The sequence below is a fragment of the Budorcas taxicolor genome, chromosome 5, assembly GCF_023091745.1.
Source record: "Budorcas taxicolor isolate Tak-1 chromosome 5, Takin1.1, whole genome shotgun sequence".
NCBI lineage: Eukaryota > Metazoa > Chordata > Mammalia > Artiodactyla > Bovidae > Budorcas > Budorcas taxicolor.
Window position 1 is genome coordinate 142,085,639 of NC_068914.1, and position 19,786 is coordinate 142,105,424.

Genomic DNA, 19,786 nt, shown 5'->3' on the forward strand with positions numbered 1-19,786 from the left:
TGATCCTCTTGTTAAGAAAATGAATGTTTTTTCAGGTCCCCATTTCTTTGAGCCATTTCCCCCTTTTAAATTATTGATCAATTTTTTCCCTCCCTAGATGCCTTACCATTCTATAACAAACTTGCATGCATCTCATAAAAGAAGTACCATGGTGTACTGTATAAATCAAGGAATTTGGGTAAGTCATATTGGACAAATCTTTTCTAAAAATAGAGATGGAAGACCATCAGAATACCTCATGGAGTGATCAACACTCCACAGTGGAGTTTCGATGTTTGGAGTCCCCACAGCCTCTCCAGTGTGTTCCTGGTTATGAATGAAGAGCCTGAACTGTGAGCGTCAGAATTTCTGGAAGATCTATTGCTCCCTCCAGGTTCAGCAGCTCACAAGTCGGGCTGAGATGGCTGTGTGAATGTAGAGGCCAATGCGGATTACAGACATGCACACCTCCTAAAAGCAGCCTTCCATCCATCTCATAGTTTTCAAAAGGACTACAAGTAAAGCAGCATATACCCAGACACCAGCAGAATTATCAGCCTTAGACTTTCAGCTTAGTCTTGGCTGATCCAATATATTTCCAAACAAAGCTGCAGACTTGACACAATGACCAGGAACCCAAACACCTTTGGGAATCACCCTGGCAGTCTTTTATAGCAGCCTGGTCTGATTTCATACTTACCCATACTCATGTTGGTTATTTTGTAGTTTTATTGTTTGTTTTCCTTATGTATTTTGAGTATCAGTCCTTATGATATATATTTCATAAATATTTTTCTTGTAAATATGGAGTATCTTTAACTTTGTTCATGATGGTTTTTCATTGTAAAACCTCTCTTTAGCATGGTTTCTGTCATTGCCTCATATATAGTATTATGTACATCTGTCCATAGTTCTTCAGGCACTCTATCTATCAGGCCAAATCCCTTGAATCTAATTGTCATTTCCACTGTATAATCATATGGGATTTGATTTAGGTCATACCTGAATGGCCTATTGGTTTTCCCTTCCTTCATCAATTTAAGCCTGAATTTTGCAATAAAGAGTTCATGATCTAAGCTGCAGTCAACTCCTGGCCTTGTTTTTGTGGACAGTATAGAGGTTCTCAGTCTTTATCTGCAAAGAACATAGTCAGTTTTATTTCAATATTAAATATCTGGTGAGGTCCATATGCAGAGTCTTGTGTTGTTGGAAGAGGGTGCTTGCTCTGATCAGTGTGTTCTATTGACAAAACTCTGTTGGCCCTTGCCCCACAACATTTTGCACTCCAAGGCCAAACTTGCCTGTTATTCTGGGTATCTCTTGACTTCCTACTTTTTCATTCCAATCCTCTATTTTGAAAAAGACATTTTCTTTTGGTGTTAGTTCTAGAAAGCATTATAGGTCTTCATTGAACTAGTCAACTTCAGCTTCTTTGGTTGGGGCAAAGACTTGTATTATTGTGATGTTGAATGGTTTGCCTTGGAGATGAACCAAGATTATTCTGTCCTTTTTAACATTGCACCCAAGTACTGTATTTCTGTCTTTGTTGTTCTTTGTTCTGAGGACCACTCTGTTTCTTCTAAGGGATTCTTGCTCACAGTAGTAGAGATAATGTGACGTGAAAGTTGCTCAGTTGTGTCCGACTTTTTGCGACCCCATGCACTATATATAGTCCATGGAATTCTCCAGGCCAGAACTGGAGTGAAAGAGAGATGCCTTGCGCTTCTCCAGGAGATCTTCCCAACTCAGGGATCGAAGTCAGGTCTCCCACATTGTAGGTGGATTCTTTACCAGCTGAGCCACCAGGATATAAACTAGTAGTAGATATAATAGGCATCTGAATTAAGTTCACCCATTCCTGTCTAGTTTCCCTGGTGGCTCAGATGGTAAAGCATCCACTTGCAATGTGGAAGACCCAGGTTCGACCCCTCAGTTGGGAAGATCCCATGGAAAAGGAAATGACAACCCACTCCAGTATTCTTGGCTGAAAAATTCCATGCATGGAGGATCCTGGTGGGCTATAGTCCATAGTGTCGTAAAGAGTTAGACAGAACTGAGTGACTTCATTTCACTATTCCTGTCCAGTTTAGTTCACTGATTCCTAAGATGTCTTTGTTCAGTCTTGCCATCTCTTTCTTGACAACGTCCAATTTACCTTGATTTATGGAAATCACCTTCCAGGTTTCTATTAGTATTACTTTTTACTGCATCAGGACTTACTTTTACTAGCAGACACATCCACAGCTGTTCCCCTTCATGGATGACAGCTTTGTCCTGGCAAACGGGCTTGCAAAACTCTATGACGTTTTGAGCCACGTGGAGCAGGGACACCCAAGACAGATGGGTAATAGGGAAGAGTTCTGACAAAATGTGGTCCACTAGAGAAGGAAAAGGCAACCCACTCCAGTATTCTTGCCTGGAGAACGCCATGGACAGCATGAAAATGCAAAAATGTATGACAATGGAGATAAGGCCCCCAGGTCAGAAGGTGTCCAATATGCTACTGGGGAAGAGTGGAGGGCAATTACTAGTAGCTCCAGTAAAAATGAAGTGACTGGGCCAAAGAGAGAAGACACTCAGTGTAGATATGTCTAGTGGAGAAAGTAAGGTCATATGGGAAGACTGATTAATTAAAGCCTTTTAAAAATATGAGTCTTTGTGTCCACTCATGTTTGATGTCCCTTTTTCTAGCATATTTCATTTTTCCTTTTCCACATGAATCAATTAGTTGGGTTTCTTGCCTTTGGAACCAAAATAATCTTGGTGGAAAAAAAGGTGCTTAAAGTGGAACACATCTGAAACATTTCTTAAAAAGTGGAGTTTTGAAGTTCCTTCAATAAGTGAGCAGCACATAGTTTGTGAAACAATGGAGGGTCCTGTCAAAACCTCTAAATTTGACTTCCTGAGGCCAGAAGACCGGCTGAAACAAGAATCACATTCAGCCCCTATTGGAGCCTCTTTTTCTGTCACAGATCAAAGTATTAGAGGTGTTAGGTCGGTGGCTGGAGACTGCCTGGGAGTGAGGAGAGGAGACATTCCACGTTATTTTCTTCTAACCTGGATTAAATTGGTTCTCTTTGCTTTATGCCATTTTCAGTAGGAACACTACATGGAAGTCAGGGCTGGGTCGAACACACACAATTGATCAAGGTCTTATTGAACTTGCAGAAGTGCTGGATGTTGTGATGTTGAGAGGGTAACAGGCAGGAAGGCCAGGGGTCTCCAAATGGAGGAAATAGCCTGCAAGTGTCAGACATTTTTATCTCTCTTAAGCTGCAGGAGGAAACAAAGTAGCGATATTTTTTCCTTCTCTATACAAATTTAAAAGGAGGTTTCTCTTAAAATTCTGTGTTGCCATGACACCTGGTTTCACCTGAAGTTACCCAATGCCTTTTTCTTATGGAAATGTTTATCTTAAGCTATGCTAATGTACTATGCATTTACCCCAAACTCTGTCTTCAAGTAGGTTCCACCTTTTGGCTCAGTATGTTATACTCCGATATTGTTCCTCTAATCTATGTAAATAACACTATTTGCATGGTGCTGTGCCCTTCTTCAAGATTCAAGCTAATCCTTTTATGGCCCAAGATGAACCATTTGGAGCCAAGATTATCCCAAAATACATCTTATGGGTGAGAGGCCTGGTGCCATTCTAAGTTTTGAGACATTCCTTTCTTTCATTAACAGACTGCTGGTGACTATATAATATCCAGCTAAAGACTAGCAGGGGGGTACTCTTTCTGCCCCCTTCTGATGCCTATGTCAGAAGCTTTCTCTATCTCCTTTATACTTTAATAAAACTTTGTTACACAAAAGCTCTGAGCGATCAAGCCTCGTCTCTGGCCCCGGATTGAATTCTTCTCCTCCGGGGGCCAAGAATCCCGGCGTCATAATTCAACAACAACCTTTCAATGTCACACCTTCTGGGCTGGACTTAGGCCGCCCCACAGGAATGATGGATGTCTGGGGAAGTAAGTAGCTCTCCTTCTGCCCTTGGGTTCCTTGACTCTTCTTCCCACCTGGAGGTGGTGTGTGAAAGGTGGACTGTGGACCTCCACCTGCCCTCAGTCTCCCACCCCTTCTTGAGAATGTGGGCTGGCCTGGTTCCTCTCAAACCCTGGCACTCGTCGCCAGCAGCGCCAGTGCCTGTCTGGAGAGAGGACTCACCCACAGTGGGGGTGAGGGTGATAAGTGGGCTCTGTCATAGTTTCAGAATCCCCCACCTCTTCTGCAGACAGACGAGCTTGAGGCAGTGCAGCTGTTTCCTGGCCTGGACTGCAAAGGCGCACGCTGGCCCTATTGAGTCCCACGCAGCAGAAATGCAGCCCAACTGAAAACTGGCATCTCTTGAGATGCCTCTGAGGGACTGAAAGGAAGACTAAGGCTGGGGCACCGTTGGGGCCTAGATCAGAAAGCCTCCTCTAGTGGTCCAGAAGGGAGTCTTCGGGTCCCAGGCCCCACAGACACCACACTTCCAAAGCCTGCTGTTAAAATGATGCTTATGCTGCATCTTCTGATAATACCTCACCCCTGTGTGTGTGTTTGTTGGGAAGTGGGGGGGGAGGGGGGGTGTGCTTCTTTTTTTTTAAGATAAAATTTTCTTTAAATATAGAAAATAAGACACCATATATAAAATGAAATGCATCCTATTTTTTTGAAAATAGAGAATTTATTTATCAGTTTGCTGACAGAAAACTTAAGGTTCTATTACTTTTAGTAGATGGCAAGATTAGAATCGAAAATATAGTCCAAGCTACAATCCACCATGAGAAGTTCCATATTACATTTAAACGTGAACAATTCAAGAAGGAGTTTAAATAAAATCTATTTGTTTCAGTTAACTTCTGTTCAGCACAATAGTCTGAGCTCATAGATAAGAAAATAAAATCATACTAGCATTCATTCAAGCTGGTTTTAGAAAAGGCAGAGGAATGAGAGACCAAAATTGCCAACATCTGCTGGATCATGGAAAAAGCAAGAGAGTTCCAGAAAAACATCTATTTCTGCTTTATTGACTATGCGAAAGCCTTGACTGTGTGGATCACAATAAACAGTGGAAAATTCTGAAAGAGATGGGAATACCAGACCACCTGACCTGCCTATTGAGAGATCTGTATGCAGGTTAGGAAGCAACAGTTAGAACTGGACATGGAACAACAGACTGGTTCCAAATAGGAAAAGGAGTACATCAAGGCAGTATATTGTCACCCTGTTATTTAACTTATATGCAGAGTACATCATGAGAAACACTGGACTGGAAGATTCGCAAGCTGGAATCAAGATTGCCAGGAGAAATATCAATAACCTCAGATATGCGGATGACACCACCCTTATGGCAGAAAGCAAAGAGGAACTAAAAAGCCTCTTGATGAAAGTGAAAGAGGAGAGTGAAAAAGTTGGCTTAAAGCTCAACATTCAGAAAACGAAGATCATGGCATCCGGTCCTATCACTTCATGGGAAGTAGATGGGGAGACAGTGGAAACAGTGTCAGACTTTATTTTTGGGGGCTCCAAAATCAGTGCAGATGGTGATTGCAGCCATGAAATTCAAAGAGGCTTACTCCTTGGAAGGAAAATTATGACCAACCTAGATAGTATATTCAAAAGCAGAGACATTACTTTGCCGACTAAGGTCCGTCTAGTCAAGGCTATGGTTTTTCCAGTAGTCATGTATGGATGTGAGAGTTGGACTGTGAAGAAGGCTGAGCACCAAAGAATTGATGCTTTTGAACTGTGGTGTTGGAGAAGACTCTTGAGAGTCTCTTGGACTGCGAGGAGATCCAACCAGTCCATTCTGAAGGAGATCAGCCCTGGGATTTCTTTGGAAGGAATGATGCTAAAGCTGAAGCTCCAGTACTTTGGCCACCTGATGCGAAGAGTTGACTCATTGGAAAAGACTCTGATGCTGGGAGGGATTGGGGGCCAGGAGGAGAAGGAGACAACAGAGGATGAGATGGCTGGATGGCATCATTGACTCGATGGACATGAATCTGAGGGAACTCCGGGAGTTGGTGATGGACAGGGAGGCCTGGCATGCTGTGATTCATGGGGTCCCAAAGAGTCAGACATGACTGAGACTGAACTGAACTGAACTGAACAGTGTTAGAGTGAGTAGACCTGGAGTTAGGATAAATCTGGCTCTGTAGGAATGTTCCTGACATTGCCTCTTTCTAGTGCATAAGGTTTGTCAGTCTGTGCCAGAGATGTTCATGAATGTGCTGCTTTCTAAGCTAGACAGATTCTCATTCTATGTGATTTGAAGGTAGGGGAGCCTTTGATGAAATAAAAACATTCGGTTTTTCACTTGATGTCAACAGCTTCAATCTCAGTTTTTTTTTAAAAGTATTGATCTTGTTATGCTCAGTGTAAGAGCATCTTTTAATCCAGGAATATTTTCCAACTTTGTAAGAAATGGAAGAGAGTGGAAGTTGTCAATGTTCCATGACAGAATCAGATTCAGAAAGAGTATCATACAGATGAAAAGACACCAGAAAGTGCTACCAAAAACCCAATAACTTTTCAGTGTTTTTTGAATTTGGAAGCGGCATTGTCAGAAAATATTGTAATCTGATCTTCTGACAAAGCTATATGAACAGTTTAATTTGGGAAATACTTAATTTCCTACAGTTTCACATGTACTAGTCTTTCCTATAATAATTATTAGGAAGTGGTGAAGCCATTCTATGCCAGTGTTTAAAAGGAATATGTATTTTTGTTTATTTGGTTGTGCTATCTAGTCAAGGCTATGGTTTTTCCAGTAGTCATGTATGGATGTGAGAGTTGGACTGTGAAGAAAGCTGAACACCGAAGAATTGATGCTTTTGAACCATGGTGTTGGACAAGACTCCTGAGAGTCCCTTGGACTGCAAGGAGATCCAACCAGTTCATCCTAAAGGAGATCAGCCCTGGGATTTCATTGGAGGGAATGATGCTGAAGCTGAAACTCCAGTCCTTTGGCCACCTCATGTGAAGAGTTGACTCATTGGAAAAGACTCTGATGCTGGGAGGGATTGGGGGCAAGAGGAGAAGGGGATGACAGAGGATGAGATGGCTGGATGGCATCACTGACTCGATGGATGTGAGTCTGAGTGAACTCTGGGAATTGGTGATGGACAGGGAGGCCTGGCGTGCTGCGATTCATGGGGTCACAAAGAGTCGGACACGACTGAGCAACTGAACTGACTGACTGACTGACTGAACTGATGTTTTAGTTGCAGCATAGGGATCTACGGTTGCAGTATGTGGGATCTAGTTTTCTGGCCATGGGTTGAACCAGGTGCCCTGCATTGGGAGGTTAGAGTTTTAAATATTGGACCACGAGGTAAGTTCCTCTGCTAGTTTTTATGTATGGTATTTGATACTCTTTGTGCCCTAGGGTAGGTATTAATATTATGTGGATAGGGAAACTAAGGCTCTGAGAGTTGAAATAGCTTTTAAAAGTCCAGCTAATAAAAACAGATAACTCGTGTCTGAAGAACTCCAAATTTTCCTTCCTTTCGGAAATGACATACCATCTTCTTTATGAAAATGACTCACATTATGTTATAGAAACGTGGAGGATCTAGAAAGAAAACAGAAATGATTTAAAATGCGGGGGAGGGTCGCATGGTAATGAGCTTGAGGGTATAGGGACATAGTATCACATTTATTTTACTAGAAACTGGATCAATTCTTTCAGAAAATTTAAGGATTCCCTCAGCTCTTGCCACTTTTTCACATTTGCAATATTTCCTTTATTTCCCTAAAATTACTAGAAAGGTGTGAAAATTAAAAAAAAAAACAACACACCACGTTAGTGCTATAGAAACTAGGGAAGGACAGGAAAGGCACCTGGCTCTGAATAAAGGTGTCAGGTGGAAGGGGGAGGCAACAGGAGGTAGAAAGGAGATACACATCCCAGTCCCCAAGCAAAGAACAAAGGGAAAATGTCTTCTAAGAAGGCAGTCCAGGAGGAAAGCTGCTGGAAGCTTCAGTGAGAACTGGTCTTGGATGTTCTTAGATTGGGTTCCTGGCCCTCAAATTTCAGACTCACAAACACCCGGAATGAGACGTGACACTTAGAAACTGAATGCTGATTATTTTATTGGTAAATTGAAGACAGACTGCCTTCTCCCAATGTCATGGCTTTCTGAAGGACTGGCATCTTCATACTCATGCTCTGAAAAGCAAAAGAGGAGGTTCACACAAAGTGGGCAGGTGGTTTCTACTCCTTGCAGGTAACAGTGGAGGGAAGTAGCTAAGAGCCCACTTTTCCCTTCTCTTCTTCCTCCCTCTTCTGTTTCCTGCCAAATTTCTTTTGATCTGTCATTTTTGTGCACCTAATAAATAATATTTTATTGCAAGCTCTAAATTGTTGCTTGCATATAAAAGGTTCTCCTTAGGTTTTTTCTCTCTGGTTGCTATTTAAAGTGTTCAAATATGTGTTTACAAAGATGGTTACTGCAACCAATTTTTAACTAGTGAAAAGCTGAAACTGGCCTAAATGTCCATTGATACAGGGTTGGTTAAAGAAATCATGGCATAGCCAGACAATGGAACAGCAGAAATTTAAAAGTAAACAAAACGAGAATTAAATGGACCCATATAGCTTTATGAACTGTTACGGCTATTTTTAAGAACTACGTTATTTGAAAGAAGCAACCTATAAAATTGCTTAAAATATAACATCATTTGTTGACAAAAAAGATAATTATGTTTAAAAAGGTGTAAGTGATTCCAAGACAATTTTTAAGAGTTAACTGTGATGGCCTTTGGGAAAAGAAGTGGGAAGGTAGGACGTGGATGCCTTTCAGAGTTAGCCTCATACTTTTCTGTTCAGTTATTTTTTTACCTTGACCATATACTAATTTAAAAGGAAATATTTTAGCTAGATAAATTAGCAACTTAAAATTAAAGTATAGTTTGTATAGTTTAGTCAGGACAGTGGACCTGAGATGCTGAACAGAATAATAACTGAACAGAAAAGTATGAGGCTAACTCTGAAAGGCATCCACGTCCTACCTTCCCACTTCCTTTCCCAAAGGCCATCCCTCTCTTCTTTGCACCTGACCAGGCCTCTCAGTGGGGAAGGTAATAGCAACCCACTCCAGTACTCTTGCCTGGGAAATCCCATGGACGGAGGAGCCTGGTAGGCTACAGTCCATGGGGTCGCGAAGACTCAGACACGACTGAACGAATTCACTTTCACTTTTCATTTTCATGCACTGGAGAAGGAAATGGCAACCCATTCCAGTGTTCTTGCCTGGAGAATCCCAGGGACGGGAGCCTGGTGGGCCGCCATCTATGGGGTCACACAGAGTCGGACATGAATGACTTGACTTAGCAGCAGCAGCAGCAGCAGCAGGCGTCTCAGGTCCACTGTCCTGACTAAACTATACAAACTATATTTTAATTTTAAGTTGCTAATTTATCTAGCTAAAATATTTCCTTTTAAATTAGTATATGGTCAAGGTAAAAAAATAACTGAACAGAAAAGTATGAGGCTAACTCTGAAAGGCATCCACGTCCTACCTTCCCACTTCCTTTCCCAAAGGCCATCACAGCTCATCCTCATTGAGCTGGAGGATGAGCAGAGAAAGGGACAAGGGAGAACATGGTGTACTTCCTCATCAGCAACCCACTTTAGGACATGTGGTCATTGGAGAGAAGGCTATTTCTGGTCCTTGCTGGTCAGAATTGAAATCACCTTGGATAGCTGGTAATGATTATAAGGTTTTGCTCCCTTATTTCAGACTATCTGAATAGACACCTTTAGGACCTGTGTCCAGGACTATGCAATTTTCACATATTTTCTGTTGATTCAATGACTCACTAAAGTGTGAGACCTGTAGGGTTAGGGCCCTTGATGGAGAGTGAGCTGGAGTCATACCTGACAATGACTTTCAGATTACTTGGATAGTGAGTCTTCGTCTGGACTCTCCTCAGGTTGCTCCTCTGGTGGAGGTGGCCCTGGTGGAGGTGGCTCTTGTGGGGGTGGCCCTGGTGGAGGTTCCTCACCTTCATTTTCATCATCAGGAGGGGGTCTAGGTGGTGGCCCTTCAGGTCCTCCAGGAGGTGGTTCGGGAAAATCATTGTCTGAGTTTGAATCTGAGTTGGTTCAAAGAGAGAGGAACTAGGTGATGGAAGGCTCCCCTCTCATTTTGATCTTTGATAAACTTTTGGAAAGTTCTGTCCTCCTGAACCCGACTCTCAAATACTATCTTCCTTTCTACTCACTTCTTCTTCTGTACTCCTCTCGACAACATCCTTCCTAATCATTTCTTCTTTTTGCAGTACCCACATACTAGTGAAACTGAGTCTTAGCTCTATGCTCTTGAGAAAAAGAGTGTCTTCAATTTGGCGAAAAAAGAAGGTGCTGGATATCTTAGAATCGCCAGAATATGCCTCCAAGGACAAAAGAAAAGCAAAGGGATTAATCATGTTGCTTGCCAGATATATTTTGGGTCACTGACATAACCTGCCAACTATGACCCCAAGCCTTGCCCATTGAGAGTATATGTCAACCTCTCTGGCTCTAAAACCAGGTGGAGCAATATTAGGAAAGAGAGAGAGACAACATGATGGCCCACACAGGGGTCACTAAATAACTTGCAAATTTTAATTAGGTACTGTGACACAGCTGAGCAGAAAATCAGACTAAGAATGAACCAGACCTGGCTTCTTTGCAGGTTTACTAGATGACATATTGAAAGAGAAGAATACTGAGGAAGACGGAAACAGTCAGTTGAGGGGTTGGCTCTCAGTAGGCTGCAGGAGTCAGAATTGTGACTCCTTCCCTTTGTTGTCCTCTCTCAACAATCATTTCTAGCCTGAGGGAACAGGCAGCATATCCAGTGTCATCCAGGCTAGACATCGTGTTATTCATGTTAGGACCTTGCTCATGGTCCCGCAAATCAAGGTTAGAAAGGACTGCCATTATCTTTAGTGTTTCTATCACTGATTATAACTATTCACAAAGTAATGATGATAATAGGACACCAGAGGACAAACAGTTGCTAATGAAAAAAAGAAGTTGAGGGAGGATTAATTGCAGCTTACCTAGTACGGTGCTCAGATACTCTTCACTGTTGCCTTCTAGGAAAAGAAGCAGAAGATGAAACTATATCCTTCAGGGCTCACAGTGCTCTACAGGAAGAGGGACACACTCTGTATATACTCTAAGATATTATAACTTTTTGATGCCATCTTGATGCTTTTGCAAAAGGAGGAAGATATGAAGACATGGCAGGCCTGTTTCTGTGTTGAGAATCAACCACAAAACTCAAAAGAAGAGAGGCCTTCTTATCCTTCCTAGGATTCCTCAAACTCTCATGCTAGTTCAGGTTAAATGCTGGAAATCTAGGTTAAATGATGTTTTAGTGTCCTTTGCCCTCTTAATTTATGAAATATTTTACTTATAGTAACATGGTTTCTCAAGGTAAAAGGACCAGGAGTTATGATGTGGATATAATCATGCCTATATTGGGCAAAACATTCTGAAATATTACCCGTGGGTGGTGTAGAATGAGACCACTGTGTCCTGGAATCTCCATATCTCTAGGTTGACAGAGAGATCTATTACTCTCATCTCTGTCTCCGAAATAGCTCTGAATGGGCTTCACCTCCATCCATCAGGCATCCCCTCTCAAGGCCACCTTCATCCACTGCCTACTTTGATTTTCATAGAATCTTCATGAGGGAACTTGTCTGTTCCAGTCTTGCCTTTTTGCAATGCATCCTTCATAGCACAGAGAGAAGTCTCAATTTGTCATCCCTCTGCTTAAAAATTCTGTGCTGGTTTCCAGTTGTACTAAGTTTGGGGCCTTCACATCATAGCGGAGGTGAAGGGTCTTCCTCTTGTCTTAAGCAGCCTGCAGCCACATCTTTCACTTATGTTTCCTATTTGCAAGCTTCCTCACTGCAGTGTGATCCCCCAAGCCCCAAGCAGAGTCTCAGCACCCTCCCCCATTATTCTTACCAGAAACCAGGTCTTGAGCTGAGCTCAGGGCCAGCAAGGCCACTGAGAGCAGGATCAGCAGCATCTTGGAGGAAGCTCTGGATTTGCTTTCAGCTCTGTCCTGGTAGGAACCAGGGAGCTTCCTTTATAAAGGGGACCAGAACAGTGGTTTCTTTGAGTTCTATACTGGGCAGATCTTGTCACCAGATAGAAACAGTTATAGTTGGGACTTATCCCAGCAGGATGGAGTGGATAGAATGTTATTAGTTTGTCATTTGTAAAAGGTACAACATGTGACGTGGGCAAAGCTTTTGAGGGAGCATGTCCAAGCATTCAGCACAGATATTAGAACTACTCCGTCATCTGGTTTTCAGTCTTTTTGGTGAATGCATTTCTTTATCCTTCCACTTGTCTTTCGTGTGTTTTTTGGCTGTGATCTCTGGGCTTTATATGGCCCAAACTCCATCATTCATGGTATTTGTTTACCTATGTATATGATACATTAGAAATAATTTTGATGATAGAGATCATTTCAGTTTATTTATGAAATATATATGGATAACATCCTTGGGCACACATGACGGCAGAAGTCTGACCCTCAACCTTTTCAGGCCAGCAGATATCATCCAGGTCTATCTGTTTTCTAATAGGAAGTATTGGCAAGGTAACCTAAGACTTTCTATTCTTATCAATATCTTAGGACTTACAATATTCAATAAGAGGAAAGGTAGACACAGAATCTACCACAAGACTTGTAGGACTGAGGAAAATGAATACACAACCGCTTGAATGGGTCATGTTATTCTATGTCTGTAAGATTTCTTCTGTTCTCTTATAGAATCTTTGTGAGATAATATTTGATTTGCTCCTGCTAGGAAATAATTTTATCCTCCCTGTCTTCCACTGACAGTTTCATAGCCACACTTATGAACTCCCAAAGATGGTCTTATATTCCTGTCAAATATGCAGTTTCATTGCCTTGATCTTACATTTTTCTGTGAGTTTCCATGTTAGAAAATGTTTTCTCAGATTATTCCTAAACACGGGGAATTTTGTCTAGAATATTCTGACACTCACTCTCCCCACCGTCTGCATGAAACTTATTTGTTGATATTTTCTCTCTCTTTTCCACTGCTGCATTTAACTTTTATTAGTAGCTTCCTCTTGTTATGCATTTTGGAGGATTTTTGTTGTTGTTGTTTAATTAAGGTCTATTCTTCACTAGCTTTGATGACTTTTATTTAGAAATTTCATAATGAGATATTATGTTTCCAAACTTTGTTACCTGCGTTCCTCTTTACACTTGATGAGGTTTTCTTATCTTAACAGATGAATGGGAAAAAATTCTTTTCCCCAGGTACATAAGTTTGCTTTAAAATCAGCAATACATTCACACAGGTTTCTAGTATCTTATTGTTCTGCCTTCATAAAAAGATACTTGTACAGCAAATTCATTGTTTTTTTGGGTTGCTGTTACAAACACAACGATAATGAAGATCACGTGTTTGCTACTTTTAGCACAATGATACAAATATCTCTGGGAAAGCATAGTGTTGGTTAAAATTGTGGATGCCTCTTTCAGCTGGGCAAAATTTTGAATCTTGAGTCACATTAACTCTAAACTTTAGAAAGCTTAGAGAGAAAGTGTGGTCAAAGTGTTGTCTACCAAAGTGCATATTGGTAAACTTCCTGCACTACTTTCAGTCTTACCTGAGAGTTTCTCCCAGGTTCTGGTCTCCAGTGATGAGAGCCACAGAAGGCATTTCTCACCACCTCTATGTCCAAGTGTCTATAGATTTTGCTCACCACTTTGTCTTCAACATAAAGGGGTCAGAAAATTTGAGAGGAAGAAATGGCTCTTCTTCTGAATTCAAAGAGAAATACAACAATAACTCCTTCTATATGGAATCTAAAGCAACACTTATCTCCCTTCTGGTTGTATTAAGACATGGAAGAAGGAAGGAAGCAGATATCCTTAAAAGAACAATTTTCTTAAATGGTTAATGAATGACTCACTTTTCTTCCAGGTGGGCTTATCTTTAAAACAAAATTATTTATTTATTTTTGGCTGCAATGAATCTTTGATGCATGTGGGCTTTCTCTAGCTGCAGCAAGCAGGGGCTACTCTTCGTTGCAGAGCATAGGCTTGCTGCAGTGAATTCTCTTGTTGCAGAACACAGTCTCTAGATCCACAGGCTTCAGGAGTTACAGCATATGGGCTCAGTAATTGTGGTTGATAGATTTCATTGCTCTGCCACATGTGGGAACTTTTTGGACCAGGGATCGAGTCTGTGTCCCCTGCATCGGCAGATTCTTATCTACTGTGCCACCAAGAAAGTCCCATTTTTGCGTATTTTATGGAGAGTACTGTGTACATAACCAGTGTATACCAAAAACTGAAATTCTGGGTCAAAATATATGCAAGTAGCAAGTGTTAACCTCTCGAAAAGAGCTGTAATAATGTAAAGAAATAGTGCAGGTACTGGTTTTCTTTCTATTCCTCTCTATTCCTTGATATCTGCTACTTTTGTCTTTTTGTAACTCAATTATACACAAAGATGCTTGATCTTAATGTGTCTCTTCCTAATATCAGTGAGAGTTAAATTCCTTTCGTATGATCATTGTCCTTTTATCTGTCCTTTGTGTATGTGGACTTAGAGTTCATATCTATCTCTGACTGGTAGAAAGATAGTTCAAACCACATTTTGGGTAAATTATATGAGGCCAAACTCTTCCAAGAATACAGACTGCAGACAGTATTAATACATAATGGAACAATCAGCACTGTTATTTAGGACAGCGAAGGTCCAATGATCAGAGCCCATCCAAAGCTTGTGTAGTTTCTTCTTGGTTGGATGAAGAATCTGAATCAGTGAGGGTCAGAACTTCTGAAAGATGAACTGCTGCCTCCAGGTTTCAGCAGTTCACGTGTCAGCCTGAGATGGCTGTGTGAGTGTAGAGGCCAAAGTGCATTAAAGCCATGCAGACCTCCTATGAGCAGGGCCACCATCCATCTCATAGTTTTAGTTTTCAAGATGAGTACCGAGTAAGGCAGCATACACCCAGGCATGAACACAGTTATCACCCTTAGCTCCTCAGCTTAGTCTAGCCTGGTCCAGCACATTTCTGGACATGGAGCTATAAACATGAAACAATGATCAAAACCTCATTTGCTTTGGCAATCCTGCTGACAGTCTCTTCTAGCAGCTAGTGTGCCATATTTATAGTCATATTTATTCATTTTCATATTTTTGAAGTTTTATTACTGTTGGGTTTATCATATATTATGGATAATAATCCTGTGCATGACATATATTCTATAAATATTTGCTCCTAGTTTCTAATGTGAATGTCTTTTAATTTTGTTTTTGGGTTTTTTGTTATAAAGACTTTAACCCTCTTGTTTCTTTTATGTCTATGCCTTTTATGTCTTAGTTGTGATTGTTTTTGTATCTTACTACCATAAACACTACTATTCCCCATCCCACTATTATATACATTCCCTTCCTACTTCTCTACCTCAACATCATATATGTACACATTTGTTTTGAGGCAATAAAACACAGTTATCTCTTTTATCCATTCAAATTGGTACTTTTTGTGATTCCAGTATAGTAGAGGACTAAAATATTTAAAAACAATTGGGTGGCTAATTATCCTTAAATGCTACTGAATAATCCACTGTCTGTCAGGGAGGTGAATTGCCATTTTCATCACATAACAAATTTCTTTACATGTGCAACTTTATAGCTGAATATCTTCTAATCAGTCCCTGTGCTCGGCACAGCCACAAGCACTAAATATTCACTGGCTCATGGATCTTCAATAATAGCCCCTTAATTTCTTTGCATTATGTTCACTTTCATAAGAAGGAATCAGATTATAATATGATCAATGATTTTCACAAATCCTTACACTTTATGAGTTTTAACATAGGTAGAAAATACAGTTAGGATATATGAGTGGCAGCAAACTTAGCAAAACAGTGTAAAGGGAAAGGGAGCATGAGAGCTTTGATCAAAAGAAGTATATCCACAGGAAAATATCTGAATGAGTTCCTAAGATGAGGGAGTGAGGTAGAGAGCTACTGGCAGCCACAAAGGAAGAGCTAGAGATGGATTAAGGCCCTTGGATAACATTTTTGAGCCACTGAATCCACTCATTTGAGGTCCCTGTTATTTTCATAATCCATTTTCCTTTTCTCCTACAGGTAATTTTAGTTGGGCTTCTTGCATTTGAAACCAAAATGATTTCAATGGAAAAGAAGAGTGCCAACTGCTAAACACAAAATGTGAGATATTTCTGCCACAAACAAAGAGTACTGGACTTTCCTCAATAAAAAAGCAGCACATAACCAAAACCAGACAAAGACAACACATAAAAAAACTACAGGCCAATATTACTGACGAACATAGATGCAAATATCCTCAACAAAATTTTAGGAAACAGAATTCAGCAACACGTGAGAGAGCTCACACACCATGACCAAGTGGGATTTATTCCAGGGATGCAAGGATTCTTTAATATAAACAAATCAATCAATGTGATAACCCATTTTAATGAACTGAAAGATAAAAACCATATGATAAACTCAAAACATGCAGAAAAAGCTGTTGACAATGTTCAATACCCATTTATGATTAAAACTCTTGAAAAAATGGGCACAGAAGGAACCTCCCTCAATGTAGTGAAGGCCATATATGACATGGCTAGAGCAAACGTTATTTTTAACGCTGAAAAACCTGAAAGCATGTCTACTTTCATGACTATTATTCAACATAGTTCTGGAAGTCCTACCTACAGCAGACAGAGAAGAAAAAGAAATAAAAGGAATCCAGATTGGAAAAGTATATGTAAAGCTCTCGCTGCTTGAAGATGACACATTACTGTATATTGAAAACCCTAAAGATAGTATCAGAAAATTATAAGAGCTAATCAGTGAAGTTAGGAAAATTGCATGATACAAATCAATACACCAAAATCACTTGCATTTCTATATACTCACAATAAAAATCAGAAAGAGCAATTAAGGAATCAATCCCATTTCACCTTGGCACCAAAAGAATTAAATATCTAGAGATAAACTTACCTAAAGAGACAAAAGAAGTGTACATAGAAAATTATAAGACAAGAGTGAAAGAGATCAAAGAAGACATAAAAAGATGAGATAGTCCATGTTCCTGGGTAAGAAGAAGCAATATTCTGAAAATGACTATACTACAAAATGCAGATTCAATGTGATCCCTGACAAAGCACCAATGACATTTCTCACAGAATTAGAACAAACATTTCACAATTCAGAAACACAAGAGACTCCAAATAGCCAAAACAGTCTCGAGAAAGAAGAAAGGAGCTTGAGGAATCAACCTTCCTGACTTCAGATTATACTACAGTGCTACAGTCATGAAGATAGTATGGTACTGGCACAAAAACAGAAATGCAGACCAATGGAACAAGATAGAAAGCCCAGGAATAAACCAATGACCCATGGATATCTTGTTTTTGACAAAAGAGGCAAGAACATACAATGGGGGCAAAGACAGCCTCTTCAATAAATGGTGTGGAAAAACTGGACAAGACAGCTACATGTTCAAAAATGAAATTAGAACACTTCCTAACACCATAAACAAAGATAAATTCAAAATGGATTAAAAACCTAAATGTAAGACAAGAAACTATGAAACTTTACGTGGAAAACATAGAACACTTGATGACATAAATCACAGCAAGATCCTCTATGACCCACCTCCTACTGTAAAGGAAATATAAAAACAAATGTAAACAAGTGGGACTTAATTAAACTTAGAAGCATTTTCACAGCAAAGGAAACTAAAGCAAGGTGAAAGGACAATCCTCGGAATGGGAGAAAATAATAGCAAATGAAACAACTGACCAAGGGTTAATTTCCAAAATATACAAGCAGCTCATACAACTCAAACCAGAAAAACAAACAACCCAGTCAAAAAGTGGGAAAAAGACCCAACAGACATTTCTCCAAAGAAGATAATCAGAGGGCTAACAAACACATGAAAAGATGCTCAACCTAGCTCATTATTAGAGAAATGCAAATCAAAACTACAATGACGTATCACCTCTCATCAGTCAGAATGGCCCTCATCAAAAACCTACAAACAGTAAATGCTGAAAAGGGTGTGGAGAAGAGGCAACCATTTTGCAGTGTTGGTGGGAATGTAAATGGATATAGCCACTATGGAAAATGGTATGGAGAGACCTTAAAAAACTAGGAATAAAACCATCATATGATCTAGCAATCCCACTCCTAGGCAAATACCCAGAGGAAACCAAAATTGAAAAAGACACAGGTATTCCATCGTTCAGTGCAACACTATTTACAGTAGCTAGAAAATGGAAGCAACCTAGATGTCCATCGACAGATGAATGGATAAAGAAGTAGTGGTACACATACATGATGGAATATTACCCAGCCATAAAAAGGAATGTATTTGAGTCAGTTCTGATGAGTTGGATGAACCTAGAACCTATTATACAGAGTGATATAAGCCAGAAAGAGAAAGATAAATATCATATTCTAATGCATATATATATGGAATCTAGAAAAATGGTACTGAAAATTTATTTGCAGGACAGCAATGGAGAAACATACATAGAGAAAATACTTATGGACATGAGGAGAGGGGAGGAGAGGTTGAGATGTGTGGAAAGAGTAACAATGAAACTGGCATTAATATATGTAAAATAGATAGCAAAATGGAATTTGCTATATGGTTCAAGAAACTCACACAAGGGCTCTGTATCAACCTAGCAGGGTGGGATGGGGAGGGAGATAGAGGGAGGTTCAATAGGGAGGGGATATATGTATACCTATGGCTGATTCATGTTGAGGTTTGACAGAAAACAGCAAAATTCTAGAAAGCATTTATCCTTCAATAAAAGATAAAAAAAAAAATGCAGCACATATTTTGTGAAACAACCAAGGGTGATTCTGTCAAATTCTGTTAATTTGACTTCCTAAGTTGGAGGATTAGATGGAACAACTGTCATATTGTGCCCCTTTTAGAGCCTCTTTTTCTGTCACAGACATTAGGGCTGTTGAAGGTTAAGGTGTGAAAAGTATACATGATTACAAGGGGAAAAGTTGGGGGTTCTTAAGCAAGAAAATGATATGATCTAATTTGTATTTTTCAAAGATCACTCTGGTTGTTGAGTGGAGAACTGATATGGGATGTGGCAGAGGGCAAGAATGCTACTGAAGACAGCTGGAAGGCTGTTACACTCCTCCAGGAGAGAAACAGTCATCTCCTGCACCAGATTCCTATGGTAGACATTAAGGATGGACTCATATTTGGGGTATATATTGATAGTTCAGCCAAATGGATTTGCTGATGGGGGAATATGGGGATGCATGGTCCAGAATGAATCCCCAGTTAATTTTTAAACAAACGGATGAAACAGCTGCCTGTTATTTTATTATTATTATTTCTGAAACAGCTGTTTTTAACTGAGAAAATATTGCAGGAGAGCAGCTTTCAGGGAAGGTGATTAGGAATTCTCCTTGGCATGTGTCAAATTAAGCATCCATATGAGGAGGCACACGCATTGCTTGAGAGTCTGTTCCTTCTCAGTTACCTAAGCTTCTGCTACAGTCATGCTCTTTGCTTCCTCCCCATCCTTCCTGATGGACAGCCTTCTCTTTCAGCTCTTCCATTTCGTCTGTTTTTGTTCTGACTGGTGAGTCCAAGGCTGATATTTTTCCTGTCACAGCACACTAATCTCTAACCTGCATGGCTCACACTGGAAAAGGTTATTGAAAGATTCTAAACTGAGTGACATTTTGAAGAGCCACCTGCTATTTCCAGTCCTTGCCAAGCCAAAGGGAAGCCTGCCTTCCAC